General features: G+C 42.9%; 1 protein-coding gene and 1 long non-coding RNA gene across 9 annotated transcripts in view; one reads left to right on the forward strand and one right to left on the reverse strand.

The window, feature by feature from the left end:
* The window catches only part of cxxc5a (CXXC finger protein 5a), a 99203-nt gene that overhangs the window by 38342 nt on the left and 35548 nt on the right, over positions 1-25313 (reverse strand). The gene's annotated exons all lie outside the window — the stretch shown is intronic.
* Positions 2820-9512, forward strand: LOC138742864 (uncharacterized). The gene is made up of 3 exons (XR_011344460.1): positions 2820-2932; positions 4281-4428; positions 7719-9512. It is a non-coding gene; the product is annotated as an uncharacterized lncRNA (long non-coding RNA).

A 25313-nucleotide genomic window follows, 5' to 3' on the forward strand; every position in this document is an offset into this window, starting at 1 on the left:
AGTTAAGATGGGGAACAGCTGCCTGAGCACTCTTGGTCGATGTGCCCTTCTGTTGACAACATTTCTCTTCTTTTTGCTCCTCCAAGCAATTTTCTCTGCTCTGTGAGTCTATACTCCTTCACTCAATCATGCTGGACTGCAAGGGAAAAGCACATTCATGCACCACTACCCGGCAGCAACTGGTTTACACAGAAGGCAAGAAATCTGGAGAAACGCCTTCAAGACCTGCCACACAACTCCTGCAAACATCACCAACATGAAATTACAATTATATGAATTAAGCAACTGTAAAACCGTACTGGCAGCCTGAAAAAAAAAACAATTAACAACTGAACCATAAGGAAATGACAATCCCTTTAAATAGTTCCTGTGGTGGTAGAGTGGAGAGGGCTAGGATGGGTGTTGGGCAGGTTCCTCCTTACTGATTTACTCTTGCTCACTAATATAAGGGGAGTCATCAGGGGTACGTGTTTTTTTACACAGAGAGTTGTGGGTGCCTGGAATGCATTGGCAGGTGTGGTGGTGGAAGCTGGAACAATAGGGGCATTAAAGAGACTCTAAGACAGGTATATGGATGAAAGAAAAATGGAGGATTACAAGGTAGGGAGAGCTTAGTTTATTTTTGTAGGAATATATATGGGTTGACACACATTGTGGGTGAAGGGCCCTTACTGTGCTATAATGTTCTATATTCTAAGGTTAGAACCAGCTTAACTATATATTGGAGGGTGAAAATGGTGGCGCTGCCACTGGTGCGGACCCGCAGAAAGCGGGGAGTTGGGTCACAGTGCTTCCTCGGGGTCCATCCATCCAGTCTGACTGCCATCAGTTCTGTACAGGCTTTAAACAACCTGTAGATGGAGCCAATGATGGTTTTATTTCAAAATATTCCAACCCCGGGACCTGCACCCAAGATAGTAGTGGCTGTGATCGGCAGCAGACATGAGGGTTACAGACTCAGGGGAAGTAGAGGACTGGCGTAGGGCACCAGAAGATGAGACCACCTCCTGTTTGGGAAGAAGAAGCAGAAGAGATGACCCATGGGACGGTAACCATGGAGGCAGACTAGTGAGGGGCTCTGAGGCTCAAGGAGACTGGCTCAAGACTGGCTGAAGGGGGACCAGGTATCGGAACTGGGATGCAAGAGGGTGCGAAGCGTGCTGAAGGTTTCTTGATCTTGTTGGAATTTTGGATCTGGAGCTTAGGTTTGGACTGGGCTCTGTATGGCTGCAGGAGCTGCAAAAGTGCTGGAGGTGACTCTGAAGGGACTCTCTTGCTTCTCTCTGACTATAAGAGGCTCTTCAGGCATTTTCTGTTGATGGCGAATCTGTTTGCCTTATGGCAGACAAAAACAAATTTCTTGTAAATATTACACTGTCTTTATAATATAACAATAAATTTGACAATAATATGACAAATCACCTTCGCCCTCTGATCTACATTAACAAAATAAACATCTTCACGAATGTGACATCTTGTGTGAATATGCTCAGAAGTATGTGCCTAGACATTTGTTGCTCTTTTGATTCCAAAAGGACACTCGTGATATCTCAAACCTCCTGCTGAGATTACTCTTATGTCCTGTACTCTCCTGTCATCGCATTCTATGAGAGCAAGAAAGAATGAAGACAAAAGAATGATGCCCATTTTTGGGGGAAAACTTTCAACCCACATAACAATTAGCTCCATATCCCGAATTGTCAATGGCCTTCTCAAGAAGCCAGAGGCTATGAGTTCCCTTCATTATCTCCGATAGGCATAGACTGGTTCTAATTGTAATTAAATATGAGCAGATAAAATGCCAATATAAGAGAATGAGTACAATCTACATTAAATACCTAGATTATGAACAGATCTCAGCATCTGCCACCTGGCCTACATTCCAAGCGCTGAGGCCAGGGATATACTCAATCCTCCACATTGGCTAGGCCATGTCATCTGCATCCCTGGCAGAAGAATCAAAATCTCTCTTGCGCTCTGGCATGGAAGAGATTAAAAGGTGAAATGAGGATTAGATTCAAGGATGTGCTCAAAGCTTCTCTGAGAAAATACATTATCCTCAATAACTCCAGGGAACTTTTGACTCATGACTACTCAAGCTGAATTCAGGGTGTTGTGAAAACCTTGAGGCCATGCAGCCCTCTGCAAATGGCAAGAGTGCACCAGCAACCTAAGCTCTCTGTCAGACATCTCCTGCCCTATCTGGGGAAGAATCCACAGCTTCCCCCATTAGATTCATTTTCCACCACCTCAGAAACCAATAAATTGGAGTGGAAGCAAGTAACCCTGAATCTGAAGGGATGTCTCAGAAGAAGTTAGTTTGGAAATGTAGTATTCAGTTACCTTGCTTGAGCATCCACATTTCATTGAAGACAGAGACAATTGACTGGAACTATACGTGTGTGCTTCAGAATCGATACTGACTCGAGAATGGTGTAAACTAGTCAGAACTACTCAAGTCCGCTTGAACTCCTGCCAGACAAGTATGGTATCATTTGCATGGCTATGTAAAGGCCTGACATATGTAAGTATTCACCATGGACAACTTTCCTTTAGGCAATGAAAGGTGACTTATGAAATAAAGAGAATGTGACCAGAATGGTTAATTCCAACTTCTGCTTTTCTCTTACCAGAGGTTGAATCAGAACTGAACTTCTCTGATGCCCTGCCGGGTAATGATACTGCCAGGTGTGGTAGGACAGATTAGGAAGTCTCAGATTTCACCCTTTGATCTCAATCAGAGCTGTAACTGGAGCGTTACAATTGACCTCAGTGAACCCAGACTAAGACAGGATAAATCAGGTTGTGATAGAAAATGATAGAAAATACATGTGTGTCAAGAAGACCTGATGAGAAGAGAATCATGCTTCCGAGGAAAGGGGTCCCTGATCAAATCAGCTACTGACCCTTATTATCTCCTGCTTATTGAATGGTGATTAGAAAAAGCTCTGAATAGCTTCCAGAGAGCAATTAAGTTCAGTCCAGGAAGAGAAAATGCCTTCGGGGGAAAATAGGAGTGAAAGAAAATTCCTCGAGTTTGATTCTTACTGGACTCATTAAGCTCATTTATCAAGGGGCTTTTTATTTTGCATGTTCTCTTTTTCTCTTGTTTTGTTTTTGTCAAACTTGTTATAACTGTCCTTAGTGTGCAAAGAAGTGGTTTGACTGTAAAATATACAAGCAGCCAGTAAAGAAGTGTCATTGTTGCAACTGCTAGCAGAGAGAAATCGAATGCCGTTGTGCCGGCTGTGAGGGCAGTGGCTACAGGTGAGTAGGTAGCTGGTAGTATGTCGTTGCAATGGAAGGGCAGAGCACGGAGCATTCCTTTCAGGGTTCTGCAGTACTCCAGCATTTTTTTCCGATTTTGTCTGATGTCACCGTAGGGAGAGGTGGTGAGTTTAAGATTTAAACCATGTGTGTTTTGGAGAGCTGAAGAGAAGTACTTGCTTTATTTTTAAAAAAAAACTGCTTTGATTCATTTGGATATCTAATGGGAGAAATTATAACAGTTCTGAGACCATTGGTCAAGATGAAGAGAGGGAGAGGTAAAAAAAATCATTTAATAAGATGTTTGTTTATTTGTCACAGCATACTTAGTAAATGAGAAGGATTCTTTTGCGAACAGACCAATAGGTTATTTCTAGCGTTATAGACAGAGCTCAGCATAGGATTACAAGGAAAATCAATTAGCGCATAGTAAGGACAGCACCGTTTTGGGGTTCATTCAGAAGTCCGATGGCTACAGGGAAGTCTTTACTGTCTTGTTTTCACAGTCTTAAGCCTTCTTACCGTCTGTGAGTCTTTCAGTATCTTGGGAGTCTTGCCAAGGCAGTGGGAGATGTGGATGGAGGAGGGACATTTTTTGTTGTTTCAAGATAAATTCAATACCTTCCGGAACTACTACTGCTCTTGTGCAGAACAGCTCCTCTACCACATTGTGATGCATGCAGGAAGTATGATTTTGATGATTAACCTGTAGAAGCTGTTGAGGGAAAAGGGGAACATGGTGGACTTACCTAGTCGTCTGAGAAAGACATCCAAAATAGAGGCAATGGCGTGGTTTAATTGTTGCATCAATGAGTTTCACCTGGATCAAGTCATTAAAGATCTACTCTTTTAACTTGTGCCATTAATATGGACAGGGGTGTGGACTCTACCCCCCTCTTATATAATGTCTTTCTGGTATAGTAATGGCCTTCCTGAAGCAAGTGAGCACTTTAGCCTATTGCAGGGAGAGATTAAAAATGTCTGTAAATATTCTCACTAGCTAATCTGTGCAGGTTCTCAGGACACATCCCAGGTCTCCATCTGTGCCAGTCACTTTCCGTGAGTTCTCCTGCCAGAAGTTCACTCTGACCAACTACTACAAGTGATGTCACACGGTGGTGCTGATGTGGATTTTCCTTCCTTGTTGGCTCCCTGTTTAAAGTGAGTACAGAACACATTTAACTCATCTGGGACTGTTGTTTTGCTGCATGCCGTGCTACTGGAGTTTGTTTTGTACTCGGTGATAGCACATGTTCCCTCCCATAGTTGCTGCGTGTCTGTGATGTTAGCTTGGTGCAGTAATGTCTCTTGGCTCCTCCTCTATTGGCTGTGCAGAGATCATAATTGGATTTCTTGTCGAGAGCCAGGTCTCCTGACTTGAATATCTCTCACCTGGCCTTCAGCAGCAAGTCAACCCCCTCAATTCATCCATGGTTTCTGATTGGGGAATGCCTTTATCCTTCTCTTGGTCCCGCAGTCTTCTCCACACTTACTGATGAAGGCAATGATGACGGCAGTGTATTCATTGAGGTTGTTTGCTGAAATCTTGAATATAGCTCAATCTACTGACTCAAAGCAGTTACGTAGGATTCCATCTGTGTCCTCGGACCATTGCTGAATGACTTTCACCACATTGATTTTGGATGATCTCCCAAACAGTTGTGATTTAAAGAGTGAAAAGGCAGTTGTGATTCTGCAGAAAAATCCATGCAAATATAATTAAAATACTTGTGGTGCAATGTTGTATTCATGATGTTAGGAAATAATATTTGGGTTTAATGAATACCCAGTCCCAATATAGCAGCTTCATCTTCAATCCTCCTCATCTCACCTCAGGAATAATTATTTGGTTTGATACATTTCCAAGAATGTATTGATTTCAGAGTTTCGCCTGTAACGTTATTCAGATTTGAAGTTAAATGGTGCACTGAGGACAACAGGTACAGTCAAGTGCTGCATAACGTCCGTTCAGGTAATGTCTTACCACGTATACGTCCAAGGTTATTTATTGGGAGCAGGCAAGTAGACAGCACAGATTCCTGCATTTGTTGCCATAGATTAAGTGTTGTTGATGAGTGTCCAGAGTATCAAAAGGAGATCAACATGCATTCTCCCTGGAAAACAAATGGACGGTGACAAGTGATTGCTATTTGCACTTGGAAAAAAAAACCAGACTGATTTCCATAATGTCAATACTCTTACAGCACACTTATACAGGGCAACTGGTGTGTCTTATTTTTGCTTCGATTCGCAATTACAAATAAATTAGATCAGTAATTGCTGAACTTTGTCTACCATTTCTTCATGGGAAAGAATTCACTGAATGGAAGCAAAGGGACTGAAATGCAATCGATTTGGAGTTCGAAAGAATGACACTAACGTTCCGTACAGCAGCAGTTTCTGCCTCTGGCCTGCAGGGGGATATGTGACCAAAGCAGTTGCATGAACTTCTACAATCTGTCTTTTAATCCAGTCGGTGTTCGCTTGTTACTTGGTTTTCTTCCAAGCTTTTCATCCTTTTCTGAACTTTTTTTTTAAAACACAATGCTGATACAACAGATCTTAAGTGAACACACAAGGATTCATCTGTTTAAAACCAAATAATCAATTATTTCAGTTTACCATTGTACCTACTCGGGTATCAGCAGAGCCTTTCAACTGTAGTTTTCTGCAAATGAGCGTTTTAGAGATGTAACAGTTTAGAAATATCTAAATGTGCATCAGAATGCTATTCCTCAGCACCTCATATTCTCACCCAATTATAAAAGCACAATTCAGAGATGGATAAACTTCGGGAATTCCCAAATGACAATTTGCCTCTTGGGATATTCCTTTTTCTGATTGTCGACGGTTATTCAATTACCAAGATTTTCTGGCGTATCCCCTATATATATATATATATATATATATATATAAATATAGATATTCCGTGACATACATCACAGTTCCGTTCTGACCGACCAGTCTTATCTCAAAATGGATGTGAGACAGAAGTATGCTGGCATGGCATGTAGAAGTCGTAAATCAAGTCATTTTCAATTCCAAATCGAGTGACTTCCTCAGCTTCTTGCCAGATCCTATCAGCAGGGAATGGCTTTTTCCTCTCGCTCGCCATTTTCTTTGGTAAACTTACCGTGCTTACCAAATGGCAACTGAGAGACTGTCACTATCGGATGCACGCAGCCGTTATTTTTCTTTGGTTGTAGGTCGTAAGTCAGAGAGGCTGTATATAATACGGTGTTCGCACAATGTCCAAATCATATCATGGACATTAAGTGGCACATGACTGTAGTTTGCCGAGTCCAATTATTTTCTTTATCTGATATAAATATGATAAACATTTGAGGCAAGAGTCATCTAAAAGTGAAGAATGGAAATACCACCTGACTTTAATTTTACTGTTTTTTATTGAAATTGAATCCAGTTTTGAAGAAAATTGTGCAATCCAACCTTTTTTTCAGAAAAGACAGTGCTGCCGGAACAGCTGTAATGTCTGATACAGACATGGGAGAGTGGGGAGGGGAGACACAGAACTGCTCCACAGGGTCCTACCGGTCAGTCCTAATGTTGATGGCGATATACAGGTTTCAAATGGCTTGTTTAAGAGGCCATGTTTTTTTAAAATCCTGCAATGTCAGGGTCTGTGCCCAAGATGGCGACAACTGTGCTGGGCAGTTTATCACAAGGGTTGCAGACTCTAGATCAGCGGACCAGCGCAGTGAACCAAAAATGGGGAGAGCACCCCCAATGAGAAAGAGAAGCATAGGAGATGATCCTGCAGGATGGTGACCATGGAAGCAGACCAGCAAGAGGCTCAGTGGTTGAAGAACCCACACAAGATGTGGGCTGCTGGAGACTGACTCATGGGGACCAGATATCAGAACTGGGGTTCAAGAGGGCTCTGAGGGCAAGGAAGACTCCCAAAGTGCCTCAGATGCTGAAGGCTTCCTGATCATAACAGAGGTTTGGATCAGGAGCTCAGGTCACTGATGATTTGAACTAGATTCTATGCTATTGCAGAGACTGTGAGAGCACTGGAGGCAAATCCATGTACACTCAAGGTCTCTGAAGGAACTCTCCTTTCTCCTATTGTTAGGGTCACTGGCAATACTTGTGGCGACTCCTTGCCTTACGGCAGACAAAAGTTGAAGTATATTACATTTTTAATGCATTATTACGTGACAATAAAACAATCCTTTGAACCTTTTTGAACCTTTCAGTGTGAATTTATCATCAAACCAGGAAAGCAAAACTGTCAATTCAAACTGTTACTTTTACAGACTAAACTTTAAACTGCAGTGGAATCAATTTAGCGATTTGTTGGATCAGCATTTTTCTTCACTTTGATGGGAGATATTTGTTTATCACATCTTGTTTACATAAATGTAACGTGCAAATTGTTTATTTATAAGCTTCATACATGTTTCTAAAATTATTCTTTTTAAATTTAGACATACAGCATGGTAACAGGCCCTTCCGTCCCACGAGCCTGTGCCACCCAAATGTCCCAGTTAACCTACGATTCCTGTATGTTTTGAAGGATGGGAAGAAAGCAGAGCACATGGAAGAAATCCATCCAGACTCGGGGAGGATGTGCAAACTCCATACAGACAGCGCCGGATTCAAACCCGGGTCACTGGCACTCTAATAGCGCCAGAACTGAGCTTCCCTATTAAGATTGGATTCACAATTTCTTGAATGGATTATTATACCCACTAATTTCATCTAAAATTTTGTGCTCCTTTTGTGGTAAAGATGCACATTCTGACCAGGATATTGGGTCAGCCGGTTTTGATTCTGCATGAATGCTTCTCAGTACTAATGAGCATAGAGCAATCCAAATGAACTTACTCATTTTTCTGTTCTTTTACAAAGTACATGACGTCGCCTCAGCAACTCTTTCAAGCAGACTAATTGAGGCTAGGCACCCACTGTGAGGGAAATCAAGGTTCAACCTGACATCTTTCCACTCTGTGAAATGGCTCATCCTCATATTAACATACGCTATCTCCGTGATCGTGCCGTCTGCTTTACTGCAATCGGTAATTAATATTTTCAGGAATTATTAATTTAAAGTACCTTGCTGAAAGCATTCCTTTTCATTTAAACCGGTAGACCGACTGTAACTTACTTTATCAGTGATTTCATAGCTAAATTGGCAAAATTAGTCTTCAGGTAGCAATATCAATAAGTTTTCCGTCTCCCATCTATATACAATTCAGTCCCAAGTACAAGAGCTCAATCATACACATTCACCGTGCACATTTCAGTCAGTGTGCCTGAGCTTTAAGATAACCTCTGTTCCTATCAGATGCTCCACACCACCCCCACACCCATGCCACCACTCCCACGTTCCTGATAATGGGATTGTGCAACAGACATTTAAAACAGTTTTGTTTTATTATGGTTCGATGCATTTTGAATTTCCCGAAGCCTTGCCACTAAGCTTTTTAAACCAGGAATTTCTTGTCATTCTCTGTAGTCTTGGAGTAGTCTCTGTGTTTTCCCTAGTATGTTTTTGTTCTCATATCTACATTCTTGCTTAAGTTTCCTTTAAAATGGAAACTGTATTGAGCATTTACCCAAGTTCAAAATTAAACATACACAAAGGTGCTGGAGAAACGCAGTATCCATAGGATGCACAAGATAACAAGATGCTTTGGGTCTGGGCCCTTTGTCAGGTGCCTAAGTTCCTCCAATTTTATCCTCTCTCCTTGTATTAACCCTGACATCAAACAGTTCAATAAATGGTCTCAACTTTTGATTGTTAAACACTCAAGTTTGGATCAAACATGTTACCTGTTTCAGGCAGCATGTTGAAAACATTAGTGTAGTGCTAACACAGGAAGAAGATTAAAGGATTATTGCCATTTAAACAACATGACATACCAATGCTCATCCTGTGGTCTGTGAAGCTAGACGTTGAATTCAAATACTGAACACAATGGGCCTGATGTACTGATGCAGTATTGTGCAGAAAACCTGGAACTGAGTGCACCGCTCTGTGGGTGACTTTTTAAACCCAGGCTTTACATTAAGGATTTTCCTGAATGAGCACGATTTGATTTCAACTCCAGTATTAAGAGGACTCTCTAAATATTTAAGTTAGATCAATTGCAATGGTCATGGTTAAAATGCACAAAATGCAGGAAAAGCTCAGCAGGACAGATAGTGTCCTTTATGTAGCAAAGGTAGAAATCCATAAGCAATGCTTCGGGCTTGAGCCCTATTTCAAGGTATGAGAAAATGCCAGCTTGGGGAGGGGGGGGTGGGGAGGGGGTGGCAAAGGCAGGAGGTGATAGGTGGATGAGGGGAGGGAGCAGCAATGATGGGAAGGAAGGTCATGGTGTTGTTCAGAATAGGTTCGACAGATTCAAATAAATCAAGGCTGGATACATATGAACAAAAGTAGTTTTTATTTATACACAGGGCACACACCAATAGACCAACGTACACAGCATACAGTAATGGAATACCGAGAAACAAGGATTTAATTTATTCAGTACCTACCACCCACAGACACCGTATAGCAAGAAACAAGGGTTTAACCTTTCAGTACCCACCACCTATAGGTACTGTATACTGAGAAATGAGTACATACACAGAAACCTGATCTCCAGTTTAGCCCCTGCTTGAGATTTGGGACAGCCCTATTGCAGTCAGCCATCTGGAGATGCCTGCAGCCTGGAGCTCAGCAGTGGTCATAACATATAAACCTGGTTTCCAGTATTGACCATGGCTCAGAATATGGAACAGCCCCATTGCAGTCAGCCCTCCAGAGCCTGGCCTTCAGGAATGTTTTGAAGTCAGCAGCAAACAAAGAGGGAGAGACAGACAGACTGAATGTGCTGCTTTTCATAACAGGACCTGTCCAAGTGGCCTGCAAGGACCAATTGTGTATCAGCCTCACCGATGGGCAAATCTAACCATTGATTGGCACCTGGTGGACCAATCACACGTCAGCTGCCATTGCCAATCATGCAGCAGCTCACAGATGGGCAGATCTGTCTTTTGATTGATAGGTGAGGTGACTTCCAACTAGGCTGCAGCTGAAGAGGTCACATGACCCTCCGCAATCCACATTCCGACCAGGTTCCAGATGGAGAGGCCACATGACCATCCACGATTCACATTACACATGGAAAGATAGAGCACAAGTGAAATGAATATGCAGGAAGTGGGTGAAGGCATGGTGGTATCTCCCTAGAATTTCTACTGGGAGCTTCCAGGGCCTACAGGGCGATCCTGGGTAGAAACTCTCCTGTATCATTTGCAGCAAATACATTGTGTTCATGTAATCAAAAAGAGAAAACTTGCAGATGCTAGAAATTTGAAATGAAAACAGAAAATGTTGGGGATTCTGTGCAAGTCAGGCAGCAACTGTGGAGGATGAAACAGAGTTTAGACAAAAAGAAAAAAAATCTACATGTATTTTCTGATTACAGGTCATTGATTGAAATATTAACTCTGAATCTCTCTCCAGAGAGATTGTCTGGATTGCAGATAATATCCAGAAATTATCTGTTTTTGAAATAATTATATTGTAGTTTTTGACACTTACTTCCATTAACTCTATCATGGAATTTGAACATGAAAAGATAGCTTCATCCATGGAAAAAGTTGTCCTTCTGCATGGTACATCAAATGTGGTCTCAATGACCGAATTCAGCTCTTTATCCATCATTTATATCCTATGAATGGTCATAAAACAGGATACATAATATCTTTGATGAAGGAATTCAATCTAAAGTGTCAACAATTCCCTTTCACCCGCAGATACTGCTTGACCTGCTGAGTCCCTCCAGCAGATGGCTTTTACCTCAGACCCCAGCACTTGTAAACTCTTACGACTACGGAACATCCTAGTTTAGACCAGCCCTTCTCAATGGGGCCACAGCACATTTAATGGGGAATGGGGCATGGATTGAAATCATAAGATTTTTGTGTTTTATGTCATTGGTTGGAGAGAAGTACAGAAGAAACCAACTAAACTCGATTGCTTCACATGGAAGGGGCCCCATAAAATTTGAGCAGAGTCTTCAGGGGTCCACAGCCAATAAAATGGTTGAGAATGGCTGGTCATCTTTAGTGAAATGCTTATGGTGTTTGGGAGTTGGTAACCCACCTGGCCACTAGAGGGCGTCAAGAGCTGGATGTCCCACCTCGGGTTAGATGCAGAAAATGGATGTGTCCCATGAGGTTGTGAGCTGATAATAAAATATAAGTAATACAAAAGAACCCAAGTGTCTTTATCACAATAGAAGAAACATCACATGGTACTAGGAGTAGGGTATCAGCAGGAGATATGGAAAGTATGAAGATACCTGATGCTGTGAATTGGACTGGAAATGTCGACCATGAGTGGCAGTTGTTCAAACAATGATTCATGCTGTATCTGCAAGCCAGTGGTCTTGATAGCAAACTGGATGCATGGATATTGCACTGCAACTTACCATGCAGAGACCGCAAGCACTAAAGATTTTCAACACATTTGTTTTTGCCGAGGCAGATGACTAGGACAAGTTCGACAAGGTTATCGGGATGCTTGATGGACACTGTTCACCAAAGGAAAATTAAACACTGGAGAGGTACATGTTTCTTTTGCACACGCAGCTGCAGGCAGAGCGCTTTGATACTTTATTTTTAAAAATAGACTTGAAATTGAGAGCAAGAACATGCAATTTTGGATGGCTGCAAGATTCAATAATTAAATTGTGTTTGGAATTATTGACAAGAAAGTGAGAGAGAGGTTGCTATAAGAGATAGAGCTTACCTTAGGTGGAACTATGAAGATAGGCCACACCAGCGAATTAGCTCTGCAGCATGTGAGCAAGTTCAGTGAGAGTGCAAGGGCCAGTGAAAACAAAGGCATAGCTATAGGCCAGTGTCTGGATGCACACATAAACAGAGAATGAGACATAGGAAACAACAAAAAGACAGATAGACATTTAATTGTAAACGATGTGGCACTTTACATGCCCAGCCCATGGAAAAGTCTGCAACAAGTGCAAAGAACAGAATCACTATGCAAAGCAATGTTTTTCCAAAGGGAAACAAAACAGAAGTGAAAATGTGAACACTATAGAAGAAACTGCCCTCAGTGATACATTCTTCATGGGCATGGTAGCACAGGAAGGTTTCAAACTAACTGACATGGAATAGCCAAGCAAGAACAGAGTTGAGCAGATCAAGTGGATGGTGCCATTGCATGTAAATGGATCAGATATGCCTTTCAAGTTGGACACAGGGGCAAAGGCCAATTTGATCGCAACAAAGGGGCAAATAAGATAAAGCAGCACATCCAACCAAATTCTGTTTAGCTCAAGGCATACAATGGACAGCACATTGACATTAAAGGCACATGTAGACTCCAGGTGAAAGAGCACCATCTCATGTTTGCAGTAGACCCAGTCAGTCATGACTTACTTCTTGGTGACAAAGCATGTGAAAGCTTATCAAGAGGGTGTCCTGCAGTAACAGCGCCAAAGCACAGAACAGCATAGAGGAAATATTGGATCAATTTCCAGACATCTTCAAGGGGTTTGGTGTTCTAACATTCATCTATAAGATACGGTTAAAGGAAGACACACAGCCAGTAGAACATGCCCTGCGGCGGGTTCCAGCACCACTAAAAGAAAACCTCAAGCAGAAACTCAACCGAATAATATCACTAGGGGTCATAAAGCAAGTGGAGGAGCTTACAAAATTGATGAATTCAATACTGTGTGTCAAAAAGAAGAATGGTGACCTGTGGATCCAAAAGAGTTGAATGCCAATGTAAAGAGGGAACATTATCAGATTCCAACCAGGGATGAAATTACAACTGAAATGGATCTATCCCAGGGCATCCGGCAATTAAAACTGCATGAAGATAGCACAAATGCTGTACATTCAATACACCGTTTGGCCGATACTCCTGTTTAAGTATGCCTTTTAGAATTTCCTCAGCTCCTGAAGTGTTCCACAGGACAATGGAGCACATCATAGAAGGTGTAAATGGGGTATGCATGTACATGGATGGCATGACCCTATGGCAATCCTCACAAGAGCAACAAAGCTCATCAAAGTGCTACAATGCATTTAGAGGTATGGATTAAAGCTAAACAGAGCAAAATGACCGTTGGGTGTGAAGGAAATCATATTTCAGGAAGGTAAGCTGTTGGAGACAAGATCATGGTGAAAACAATCCTAGAGATGACCAGACTCACAGACAAAAAGGGCATATTGAGAGTATTGTGAATGATCAGTTTCATTGGTAAATTCATACCAATCCTGTCTTCCAAAACAATGTATCTGAAGGAGTTGTTACAAGACAAATGTGAATTCAAGTAGACAGCCAACCACGAGGAAGAATGGGGATGACTGAAGATCATTCTAACTACAGAACTGGTGCTTTTGTCATTCTTTGATCCATCCAGAGGATGAAAATATCTACAGGTGCTTCAAAAGATGGAAAAGTGCTGTACTACTTCAGGCTGTGAGTGAATATTGGAGGCCAGTTGCATACACATCAAGGATGATGATCACATCTGAATGGTCAATATGCTCAGATAGAGAAAAAGTGTCTAGGTCTGGTCTATGGACTCAAGAAATTCCACAATTATGGTGTATGGTCTACCAATATTTGCAACAGAGTCAGACCACAAGCTATTAATAGCCACAATCAAGAATAACATCATTGAGATGTTGTTGCAAATCTAAAGACTGTTAATGAAGCTATAAGATGATGACTTTGAATTGGTGTACTCTCCACGGAAACTTATGCTGCTGGCTGATACGCTGTCCAGCACAACGATGCAGTGTGAAGCACACAATGAGAGTTCCACAGAGACAAATGTGAATCTCCACGTGAATCTGATCACTGAATCTCTTCCTGTATCTGATATGAAATCCAAACAGATCGCAACTGAAACAGAAAAGGACACAGTTCGACAGAAGGTCATCAAAAATCTGAATGAAGAATGGCCTAGAGGTGAATGTCAGCCATACTACAACATCAGAGCTGAATGTTGTCAATAGGCTTCTACTCAGACAGAGCAGAATTGTTATTCCTCAATCATTGCTTCAAGATATGCTGAAAAGGCTGCACGAGGGACACCTTATAATGGAAAAATGCAGGAGGAGGCCAGAACTGCTGTTTATTGGCCAGAGATAAATGCTGACATCAACAGAATGGTCTCAAGCTGTGAGACCTTTCTGAAGCATCACACAAAGCAGCCAAAGGAACCCATAAACATCACTGACTTATCAAAGAAGCCATGGCAGAAAGTTGGGACTGATCTGTCCACCTGGATGGAAAGATTTACCTGATGGTTATTGACTATCTATTGAACTAGTTTGAAATGGTGCTGCTTCCCAATATGTCTACTGCCTGAGTGATCAGATACATTCAGTCAATCTTTGCAAGACATGAAATTCCTCTAATTATCTACAGTGACAATGGACCATGCTATGGTTGTAGAGAATTCCAGACTTTGCATAAGTGTATAATTTTGACATGTGACTTTGTCCTCTGCATCCACTGTCAAATGGTTAAGCTGAGAAAGAAGTTCACATAGTTAAACAACTGCTCAGGAAAGCACAAGACAGTGTTTCAGATCCTTATCTAGCTCTGTTGAGTTACCAAGCTTCACCACTTAAACATGGCTTGTCACCTGTTGAGCTCTTGATTGGATGAAGACTATGCACCCCTCTTCCCTACTCTGTAGGCCCAAACAAGAACAGAGATGTCAAAGGAAAATAAAGGTATCTGCAAAGAAGACAAAAAGCAAACTATGACAAGTCAGAAAGAAGTTTAGGGCCACTGGCACAACATGTCACAGTGAGACTCAGAGATTCCAACACCTGGGACAAGAAGGCCACTGATCTGGAGGAAGTAAATCCAAGATTCTACACTGTCAGAACAGAGGACAGTCAAATACTGAGGAGGAATCGAAAGAGCCTGCTGAAAATTAAAGTGACACTGGAAGAACAGACAAAAGCAGAAGATCCAGCCTGCACAGCAACAGAGGAAACACCACCAATCATACACTGTCGTGGGCCAGCAGAGTTGACATATCCACATGAGTTGAGAAGATCCACACACATTGTCAAAGCACCCAACAGGTTGAATTTCTAAAAGATAAAGAATTGCACACTTAAAAAAAAATTGTGCTTTGATGTTTGTGTTTATGTTTGTATTTAACTTTAAATTGAAATGAATATGGTATTATAGTGTAACATTGCTAGATTGAAATTCTGAAGGAAAGGGGATGTGGTGATTGGGAATTGATGATCCTCCTGAGCACTAGAGGGCATCAGAGATGGAATGTCCAACCTCAGGTTAGATGGACAAAAAGGATGTGGTCCTTGAGTTGTGAATTGATAATAAAATATAAGTAATACAAAAGAACCAAAGTTTCTTTATCACAATAGAAGAAACATGACAATGTTCACCAGCTTATTGCTGGCAAGGATGTGTAGATAAGCCATGAGAAGGATAAGAGTGAAAGAAAACATAGAAGTGGGGCAGTAGGCTCATTCTACATCCACTGCATGGGTAAAACTTGCAGTGCATTGAGTGTTTAAACCTTGGCCAAGGGTGGATGAAGTAATCCATGTTTAGAGCTCAAGGCCAGAATACTCAGAGGATATTATCAAAGAGCATCCCATCCTTTAGCGTAGGAAGCTGAGGATTGTGTCTGTTGGAGTTACAGAGGTTGTACTAATAATATGTAATTTTAAAGATGAATTTTGACAGGAAAGAATTAAAATATTAGACCTCAAATGTTGCAAAATGTCGCAATATTTACTATATGCTCAGTAAATATGAATATATGTCAACAAATACCTTGGCTAATTTTTACTTAAAATTCTGTTAGAACCATAGATATCATCAAGACCTGGATGGATGAGCATGAGCCCATATGCAAATGCCGGGTGTTTCCCAACCAGAAGCCCTGGATGAATCAGACAATCCGCAACCTCCTGAAGGTAAGAACAAGGGGATCGAGATCTTAACAAGAAGTCCAAGAGTTATGACATGCAGAAAGTCATCTCCAAACCAAAGGGGCAATTCCAGAGGAAGCTAGAGACAGAGACAAATACACGCCAGCTATGGCAGGCAGGTCATTAAAGCCTACAAGATGAGGGTGAACACCATAGATTGCTGCATTGCTTTACTACCCAATGAGCTAAAAACCTTCTCTACCCGCTTTGAGAAGAAGCACCAAACAGTGCCCACTAGAATCCCTGAGCCAATCCATGTGCTAAGCTTGTCTGTCTTTCCTACAATACTCCTTGCATTGAAATAGATGCACCTGAGAACATTTACACCACATACAACCCATATATTTCTAACAGTGCATGCAATTTTCACATCATCGTTTCACTTTCCATTCCTCTATCTGCTCTGGCACTCTCATTCCCATCACCCTGCAAATCTAATTTAAACCCACCAGGACAGCACTAATAAACCTTCCTGCAAGGACATTAGCCCCTTCCAGTTCAGATGCAAACCATCCCATCGGAACAGATCCCACCTTCCCTGGAAGGGAGCCAAATGATCCAGAAACCTGAAGTCCACCCTCCTCCACCATGTCTTTAACCACATGTTAAGCTGCATTATCCTCCAATCTCTAAACCTCACTAGCACGTGGCATGGGTAACAATCCTAAGATCACAACCCTGCATGTCCTGTCCTTCAACCTAGCACCTAACCCTGAACTCTCTTTGCAGGACCTCCTCACCCTTCCTACCCATGTCCATGACATGGGTAGGAACATCTGGCAGCTTACCCCCCTCCTGAGAATGCCGTGAATACAATCTGAGATATCTGAAGATATAATGTATTTGTGAGAAATAGTTGAAGGATAGAATGTTTTCTGCATATTTTACCCCTCAAAGACAAATGGATTGTTGGGATTCAGGTTGAGGTAGGAAATATTGGAAAGTAAAATTCCAGTTAACAAGGATTTTATTGTACTACTGTAGGCTGAGACAGACACGTCAGATGATCAGGGACATCTTGGCATTCTTCAAGAAGAGTCCCCTGTCACATTTGTGGCCCAAAATGTGAAATTAATAACACCATCACCACATGCTTTACCAGTTGAACATCTCCGTGTCTTTATTTTCCTGCTTCCATTATTCCACCATTTTGCACCCTCCTACCTCCAGTGCATACCATCTGACTTCCGGTCAGGTTAATACATATCATGCATATTCATTATCATGACATCCCTCCTTTCATCAGAAATAAACTTTATATCTTTATGTTTAAATGTAAACACTTTAACACTATCAATAGCATTTTTCTGCCTTCTAAACCAACAAAACAACTTCAAATTCCCTCTTCACAAAATGTAACATAAACATGTTATATCCAAATGTAATAGCTCAACTGTTATTCTGTAATTATACTAATAGAATGCTCACCTCATATGCAAAATGTAAACATTTAAATTTATACACCTCACATGTTTAAATTCTAATACTTTTTTCATTTAGTACTAAATAGTCGACTAAACAAAAATGCAGTTCATACAGCACTCATACATGTACCTTATGATGTATTGATCAAATCACTGTCCAAATGTTCCCATTATCATTCCTCTTCCTTGCTTCATTGAAAACTCATTCCAACTATCACCAACTTTCACTTTTGTGATAATGCGGGCACAATTAGAAATATGGCACAAAATCTTCATATTGTTTAGTGGTTTCCTGTCCCGTCTCGGCCTTCCTGCAATGCTACTGTCGCAACTTGGTTGTTCACCCTCAGCACCGGAAACACTGCTCGCTGTGGCCTCTGGTGTTTCTGGTACTCTGGCCACTTCATTGGGAATGCTGGTAACTACCTCTGGAACATCATCTGGTCCCTCAGGTTGAGCATCTCGTATTGGACTTCCAACCACTTCACTCGGTGTCGCTCTGGATTGGTACTTTTTGACACCAGACACGTTTCTTTTGTACAGGACTCCAGCTGGAGACTTGACTGTCACCATACTGCCGCTTCTGGATACAACAGTGTAGGGTTGATGGTAATAAGGTGTGTCTAGCTTACCACCACTCTCTTGCCTCACCAGAACATTATCTCCAGACATGATGTCTGAGTACCTGGCCCCACGCTTCGAGTCTGCATACAGCTTTGCTGCTCCCTTCTTTTCAGCATCGTGGTCCCTCATCTCCTGGTCGTCCCTGATTTCTTTTATTTCGGGCATTTTTGTGCGGATTTTTCTCCTGAAAAGTACTTCTGCAGGACTTTTTCCTGTGGTTGTATGAGGCGTTGCCTGCTAGACAGCTACATAGGATAGCAATGCTTCTCTCCAGTTCTGTCCTTCTGCATGAGCAATCCGTAATCATTTTTCGATGGACTGATTTTGTCTCTCTACTTCCCCATTGGCTTGTGGCCATTTAGGAGTTACTTTATGATGGTGGATACCTGTGGTCCTCATGTATTCAGCAAATGTCTCTGAAATGAACTGTGGACCATTGTCAGAGTATAGCGTAACAGGCAAACCATATCTCGCGAAGATCTCTGCCAATGCTTGTATTGTTTTTTCAGTGGTCGTTGACCTCATCACAGAGTACTCATAGTATCTGCTCTAGTAATCTACCACTACCATGATTGACTCACCAGTTGGTAAAGGTCCGAGAAAATCAACAGCTACATCAATCCACGGTCCTGTCGGGAGTTGCGTACTCCGGATCGGCTCTGGAGGATTACTCCTACTTGTGAGTTGACACCCATGGCAGGTTTTGATGAATTTCTCTGCGTCTTTATCACAACCTGGCCATCATACTTTACTCCTGAGGTTTTGCTTGGTACCAACAATACCTAGTGTCCTTCATGAGCTAATGATACGATCTTCGGTCTCAACCTCTGTGGTATCACCAGTCTACACCCCCTCAATACACACTGCCCGATGCAACAAAGTTCATCTCTAATGGGAATTTATGCCTTGTGAATGCACTTGTCCCATTGTCCACTTTGGATACATTCTCTAACTTCCATGAGTTCTGGGTCATGTTCGGACTCTCTCTCGACTTCCCTCGTGACAGCTTCCGGTGTCGACTGAATAGCTACGAAGCGTACAAAACTCTCTGCTTCTGTCCCCAATTCTGACTTGGATTGTGGGCATCCATCTTTCAACAATCTGGACAGCGGATCAGCAATGTTTGCTTTCCCGGCAATGTGAACTACTCTGTACTTGTACGGTTGGAGTCTGAGCACCCATCGTTCTATCCTGGCACATGGTTTGGACCTGGCGGCATAGATCACCTCCAATGGTTTATGGTCCGTGATGAGTTCAAATTCAATGCCACACAAATATGCATGGAATCTCTCGCAGGCCCATACAAGTCCGAGTGCTTCTTTCTCTGTCTGAGAATATCTCCTTTCCATATCTGTCAAAGATCTGCTGGCATAGGCAATGATTCTTGGTCCCACATCACGCATCTGGACCAACACAGCTCCTAAACCAACAGGACTAGCATCAGCTATGACTTTGGTTGGTACAGCCGGATCATAATACCCAAGAGTATCGACATTCGTCAGACTTTGTTTCAGAGCTGTAAATGCTTCCTTCTGCTCAGAGCCAAAATGGAATGGTACACCTTTCCTGGTTAGTTTCCTCAGTGGTTCTGCCAATGTAGCAAAATTAGGGATGAACTTTGCACAATAATTAACCAATCCCAAGAAACTCCTCACCTCTGTTGCATTCTGGGGTTCACGTGCATCTGCAACAGCTTTCACCTTGGCATCAGCTGGGTTCAGTCCTTCCCATGTAAGCCTGTGTCCCATGAAGTCCATCTCTGACACACCAAACTGGCACTTGTCTCCATTCACGGTAAGGCCTGCCCCCTGTAGTCTGGATAGCACACACCTCAACCATCTGTCATGCTCTTCCTTTGTAGCCGCATGGACTATGATGTCATCAGAAATGTTGGCAACTCCAGGAATGCCTTGAATCACTTGATGGATTGCATACTGGTAGATCTCAGGAGCTGCATTGATGCCGAACAATAGTCTCTTGCACCGGTACAATTGTCACGTCCCTGGATTCTGGGTCCAGCTCTAATTGATGATAGCCCCATTTTAAATCAATTTTTGAGAACACCTGACTGGTAGTTAACTCCTGAAGTACTTCCTCCACTGTTGGTATGGGGTGTCGTTCTCGAATTTTCGCTTCATTGGCCATCCTCATATCAACGCACAGTCTTATGTCACCATTTGGTTTGGGCACAATCACTACTGGGCTGACCCATTGTATTGAATGTTCTACAGGTTCAATAATGTCTTGCTCAATCAACTCTTTGATTTTGTCCTCGACTTTCCCACGAAGTCCAAATGGAGTTCTACGCACTGGTTGCGCCTTGGGTTTGACCGTTTTGTCCACTGCTAGCTTTAGTCGTCGACCTTTCAGCTTTCCTACTCCCTGGAAAACTGCGGCGAATTCTTGCTTCATATCCTCGTATGACTGAACTGAATTGACATGAGCTCCAATATGAAGTATTGCCAAGTCTTGCACCGTGTGTCTACTCAGCAATGGTTCTCCCCTCTCGTCTATGACAACAAACTCTGCTTCGGTGTACTTGTCACCAGCTTCAACAGTCGCAGTGAAACATCCAATGGTCTGCAATGGCTTGGTTGCTGTGTATGAATACAGTTTCTTTGAACACTTCTTTGATGTACAAATGATCTTTTTTCTTTTCAATTTCTCCCATAAATGTCGGTCAATTACATTACTGTCACTGCCTAAGTCTACAATGACCGGAACTGTCACACCACCAATTATCACTGGGACTTTCTCATGATGTACATCATTCAATGTAAACTGATAGTATTCCTGCCCATCCTGGTTGTCATCATCATCGTCACTTTCTGGGTCACCTTCTATATGGCGAATAGTGCCTTTCTTTTCAGGATACTTTCCTTTCCCCCAAGCTTTGCCCTTAGAAGCTGTACTCTTCCCATTCTGGTTTGCATTTGACTTACTTTTGCACTTCTTTGCAAAGTGGTCCTTACCTCCACACTTACTACAAACTTTGCCTTTTGCTGGGCAGCATGGGTCTTTTCCAAAATGACCTGTTTCCACATCTGTAACATTCCAAGTCATGTGTCGGCATATTTCTTGGCTGGCTATGGCTAAGCGAGAGCCTATTTACTTGTTGACCAACTTTGTCTTTACTGGGCTGGCTTGAGTTGTCTTTCAGTTTCATGGTATGAAATTGCCCCTCAACAGCCTCTAATGCAGCAGCAATTTCTAAAGCATTGGTAAGTTTCAACTCACCCCCTTTTTCCAGCAGTCGCCTTCTGAGTTTGTCTGATCTGCAGTGCTGCACGACTTGATCCAATAACTGGTTGTCCAAATCAGCTGCCACGTAATTGCATCCAACAGCCAGTTGTCGCAATCTCATCACGTACTGAGCAACCATTTCTCCATCTTCTTGTTTTGTTTTGCGAAACAAATGGCGTTGAAATGTAGCATTCGGTGTCACCACATAGTGTGCATTCAATGCATCTACGGCTTTCTGGTATTCCTCCTTCCTTCCAGTATTCAAAAGCATCTTAAAAGTTTCCCGAACAGCGGGTCCTGCGGTGAAGAGAAGTAACGCCCTCCGCTGCGCTTTCTGTTCCTCCGTACCGCTATCGAGAAATAGGCCACGACTGTCGGCGTAGGCTTCAAATTCTTCCAGCCATGCCTTCCACTTCACACTCACAGTGCTTGCATCACCCGTCGGGTCAAAATGAGGAACACCTCGAAGTGCTAGAAATTCGGCTCCTGTGACTGCCATGAAGAAAACCTTCCAGCTCAAAGCCACCGATTCAAAATCCAAAATGTTTATCACCTTTAAAATCCAAAATGTTTATTCTCGTCGCCAATGTCACATTTGTGGCCCAAAATGTGAAATTAATAACACCATCACCACATGCTTTACCAGTTGAACATCTCCGTGTCTTTATTTTCCTGCTTCCATTATTCCACCATTTCGCGCCCTCCTACCTCCAGTGCATACCATCTGACTTCCGGTCAGGTTAATACATATCATGCATATTCATTATCATGACATCCCCCTTTACTGGATCACTGGCCACATATTGCCAGAAACTGTGGAAATCAGTGTTCTTCTTGTTTTCTTTGTTTCCAATTTGCCACCAGAGGCAAATCAGAATTCCCTTAGATGGCTAAATAAAAATGTTACAGGAAGTTTGGAGATAGGTTGTTGCCATGGAAACAATTGAAGTCGGAAGGAGTACTAAATTCAAAGTTGCTTCCCCAGCTGGTTTCTGACTGAACACCATTGATTGCACATATGAAGGTGTACAAGGACAAGGACAGCAACAACAGCTCGGAGGTCTGATCAATGTGTGTCAGTTAATTAATTAGTTGGGTTCTATTAATATGCAGATGGTGTGCAGCCATAGAAAATGTCCATGTCAGTATGTGTGTGATTTGCTGGAAGCTATGCTGGTGCCTTTATACTTTTACAGTCAAACACTGCAAAATTCTTTATCAGGTGGCATTGCAAGTAAAACATACCTTCTCAAAGTTTGGCTCAGAACACCAGAAAGGAATCCCACACATCACAATTAAGCAAGAAGCAACAGAATTTTGAGGAACAAGTTTGCAGGTTTCCATTTCCTTTGTAGCTAAATGTGTTTCCTGATTCAAATGCTGGATGATACAACTCTGCTTTTATATGTTTCTACTCCTTTATTCCCCTAACAAAGGAATTTAATTCTCTGCAACTCCCTATCAAATCACAATTATTTTTAAATTAGGGGAATACAGTCTAAAGCAAATTAATGCCACGAAGCTTTACGCTCACTTTTTCATCTCATTTTCATTGTTGTTTTCCAAACTCATAAAAAGAGTTACCTTTAATATGTGAGTTTTGAATGTTGACAACTAAACCCTTTGCTTCTGGACAGCCCATAATCTCTCACCTTTGCAAATATTCTGATTTTTGTTTCTTGGCCCAACCTTGATGGTCCCACATCACCTACATTGACCACCCTCAATTTGCAGGTTTGACTGTGACTAACTGCACCCATCAATTCACTGATAGCTCAGTGATTAGAGCACTGGTCTTGTAAGCCAGGGTTATGAGTTTGTTCCTTGCTGGGGCCTCATTTCTGTGAGGGGCGTTGGACAAAGTAGCAACTCTCTGACTTCCTTACGGTAGACAAAATTAAAGTATTTCATGTGAGTTACATTATAAATGTAGTATTATGTGACAATAATGGAACCTTTACCTTTATTATGCATAATCTCGGAAATTTCCACTCTTTATCCTTTCTCCTAAGTCACTAAATCTGAGACTGAAGTAAATACATGACAAAAATTACTTTTTCAACTTTACCAAACCACTAATATCGCTTTTATCCGCATTTCCACTACCCATCTCTCAACCAATTACCAAACCATGTTATAAAATTACCTCAAATTCTTCTGTCATTTTTTGCTGATGATCTTTCACTCAATTAAGAACTTTCTGTCAACCATATATGCAATTTCCAACAAAACTTGCTGCACCATCCCAGTAAAGACCTACAGATGGATTTGTCAGATATCCACTCCTTCTCACCTCTTTCATAAATTTACACTCATCATTTCAGTTACTTCCCTCTCTCTAGATTCCTGTCATTGGTCCAAATTAAAGAAGGGTGTGTAGCGGCAGCTAAACTGAAAGAACATACAACCAGACCGGTTGAGCTCAGTGAGGAGAAAACTGGTTTATTGCTGGCTGCCGGGCTGGACTTGTACTCCCAGCCCAAACCTGGCTGAGAATCGCGCTGGGGGTGGGGGGGGGGGGGGGGGGTGCCAACGTCACTCGGGTTTATGAGCTGGTGCTGAGAAGGGGAAACCCCCGACGGCGCCATTTTGGCCGGCTGACCTGCCGTGTGGATTACAAGCGGGGCCAGTTCGCCTGCCTAGTGGCGTGCTGCCACACAGCCCCCCCCCCCCCTCAGAATCGCCGCCAATGTCCTTTTAAGCTGGGCAACCTCGCTTCTTCAGCTGGGCCACAATCACTGGTTCGGTGGGGTCGAGGTGAGCTGGCTACAGCCAGTCCACAGTGAATAGCTCCCGCCTGCCACCAATGTCCAGCGTGAGCATAGACCCTGAACGCTGGACGACCCTGTATGGTCCCTCGCAAGGTTTCTGCAGAAGTGCCGCGGGTGGGCCCCGCCGAATAAAAACATACTCTGCGGAGTGCAGCTCGCTGGGGACGCAAGATGGCCGTGTGCCATCTCTAGGCAGCGATGGGGGTGTGAAGGAGTCCAAGTGGACACGGAGATGGGGAAGTAGTTCGTGCGGCGACCACTGGGGGTTGTGAGGCGCGTTGATGAACTCACCGGGCAGTGCCAGCAGTGAGCTGTAGACCAGCTCAGCTGATGATGCCTGCAGATCCTCCTTGGGCATGGAGCAGATGCCCAGGAGCACCCAAGGCAGTTCGTTCACCCAGTTGGGACCGGTGAGTCAGCCCATAAGTGCCGACTTAAGGTGGTGGTGCAGACGCTCGACCAGCCCATTGGCCTGTGGGTGAAAGTCCGTGGTGTGGTGTAGCTCTATCCCCAACCTGTTGGTGAGCTGTACCCAGAGTGCAGAGGTGAACTGGGCACCCCAATTGCTGGTGAGGTGATTCAGAATGCTGAACCGGGCAACAATGCTCGGGAGCAGAAGTGCGTGGAGGAATCCCGCATCGTCTTGGGCCAACGAGTTGTGCGGTATACCACCGTGAACAGTTAACAAGTGCCCCGGGAAAATGGTAAGGGCCCAACTATGTCAACGTGAATATGGCTGAACCGTTCCCGGACATGCTCGAACTCTTGCACGGGCGCTCTGGTGTGCCTGTGCACCTTGGATATCAGGCAATGGGTGTATATTCTGGCCCAGCCCGCGATCTGCTTCCGCAGCCCATGCCAGACGAACCGCTCTGCCACCATCCAGACCGTGGACCTGATGGATGGGTGCGAAAGGTCGTGGATGTGATGGAAGACTTGCCTGCGCCACTGCTGGGGAACTACTGACCACGGGGTACCCATGGAGACATCACACAGG

This window comes from Narcine bancroftii, chromosome 9, assembly GCF_036971445.1.
Source record: "Narcine bancroftii isolate sNarBan1 chromosome 9, sNarBan1.hap1, whole genome shotgun sequence".
Taxonomy (NCBI): domain Eukaryota; kingdom Metazoa; phylum Chordata; class Chondrichthyes; order Torpediniformes; family Narcinidae; genus Narcine; species Narcine bancroftii.